A 1,708-nucleotide genomic window follows, 5' to 3' on the forward strand; every position below is an offset into this window, starting at 1 on the left:
CCCCTACGGGGCGGTGGGTCCTTATGGATTTGAGGGCTCCTATGGGGTCGTGGGTCTTTGTGGGGTTGAGGGGCTCCTATGGAGTGAGGTGATCCTATGGGGTGAGGGGCTGCTATGGGGTAGTGGGTCCTTATGGGGTGTCCTTATGGGGTGAGGAGCTCCTATGGGGTGGTGGGTCTGAGATGCTGGGTCCTATGGGGTGGTGGGTCTCTATGGGGTGAGGGGCTCCTATGGGGTGGTGGGGCCCATGGGGTGGGAGGTTTCTTTGGGGTGGGGAGGTCCTATGGGTGCTGCTGCAATGGGGTGGGAGTCCCATGGGTGCTGTGTCTATGGGGCAATGACCCCCAGCTGTTGCTATGGGGCAGTGACCCCCAGCTGTCGCTATGGGGCGGTTCCCCACCTGCCAGCCAGCGCAGGAAGGCGTCGGTTTTGAGCGCGGTTCGGGCGCCCAGCGAGCGCGAGACGATGGGCTCCGTGCCGTGGAAGTTGTTGGCTGTGGCTGCGTACAGCTCCCCGCCTGCAGCAATGGGGGCACGGCGTCAAAGGGGGGCAGGGGGGCAGTGGGGTCAGTGGGGGGCAGAGGGGCCAAAGGGGTCAAAGGAGGCAGAGAGGTGAGAGGGGACAGTGGGGCAGGGAGGGAATGGGGTCAGTGGGGCCAAGAGGGGCAGAGGGGGCAGCAGGGGGAGGGGGGTCAGAGGGGTCAAAGGGGGCCGAGAGGTCGAGAGGTCAGAGGGGCAGTGGGGTCAGAAGGGTCAAAGGGGTCAAAGAGGGCAGTGGGGTCAGGGGGTCAAATGGGGTGGGGGGTCAGAGGCGGAAAGAGGGGTCAGAGGGGTCAGGGGGTCACAAAGGTCAGCGGGGTCAGACAGTTCAGTGGGGCAGGGACACAAAATTCCCTTTGGGGTCACTTGGACCCACTTGTGGGGTCTCCCCCTCCTCCACTTTTGGGGTCGCTTCCGAGGGTCTCAGGGTCCACTTTTGGGGTCTCCACTTCCCGGTCACCCCCTCAGTCTTTGGGGTCATCCCCCCCCAGCCCACTTTTGGGGTCCCCCCCCAGGGGTCGCTTTTTGGGGTCCCCCCCCATTTTTTGCTCACCGTCCAGCAGCGCAGTGTGGGAATGCTGGGGGTCAAAGGGGCTCTGCCCCTTTCCATCGCGCTGCCCCACTGCGACCCACGGCAGGGAGGAGTTGTCCAGGAGCTGTGGGGCGGGGGGGTCAGCGGGACCCACAGATGTGGGGCGAGGGGGGGGGAAAGCATGGGGTTGTCAGAGGGACCCACAGATGTGGGGCAGGAGGGGGGCTTCCCTGGGATCCCACCCAGCTGTGGGGCTGTGGCTGCGGGGAGGGGGCACACAGAACCCCAGCCCCATAGATGTGGGGCACGCATCGCCCAGCCCCCCACCCTCAGCCCCACATCCCGGGCTGCTCACCCATCACCCCACACCCTCCAGGGACACCCAGCCCCCCCCTGGGGTCCCCCCACCCCCCTCCCGGCTCACGATGTGGGTGCAGGCGGGGCTGAAGGCGTTGGTGCCGCACGCGTACAGGTGGGTGCGGTTCAGAGCCACCAGGACCCGGATGAAGTTGAAGCACTCGGTCTGAGCGGGGACAGCCGCCATGGGGGGGCGCCCCACAGCGCCCCACAGCGCCCTACAGCGCCCCATAGAGTCCCACAGCGCCCCACAGCGCCCCATAGAGCCCCACAGCGCCCC

General features: G+C 66.7%; 1 long non-coding RNA gene across 1 annotated transcript in view; it reads right to left on the reverse strand.

Moving 5' to 3' along the window:
- Nucleotides 1-406: 406 nt before the first annotated feature.
- LOC122191724 overlaps nucleotides 407-1,708 on the reverse strand; it is a 2,210-nt gene continuing 908 nt past the window's right edge. Inside the window, exons 2-4 of the long non-coding RNA XR_006182455.1 lie at nucleotides 1,496-1,594; nucleotides 1,093-1,195; nucleotides 407-517 (exon numbers count right to left, since the gene is read on the reverse strand). This is a non-coding gene — a long non-coding RNA (uncharacterized LOC122191724). The remainder of the gene's footprint in view (nucleotides 518-1,092; nucleotides 1,196-1,495; nucleotides 1,595-1,708) is intronic.

Source organism: Lagopus leucura, unplaced genomic scaffold (assembly GCF_019238085.1).
Source record: "Lagopus leucura isolate 7727_CA_CO unplaced genomic scaffold, USGS_WTPT01 31261-0_obj-0_obj, whole genome shotgun sequence".
NCBI classification, from domain to species: domain Eukaryota; kingdom Metazoa; phylum Chordata; class Aves; order Galliformes; family Phasianidae; genus Lagopus; species Lagopus leucura.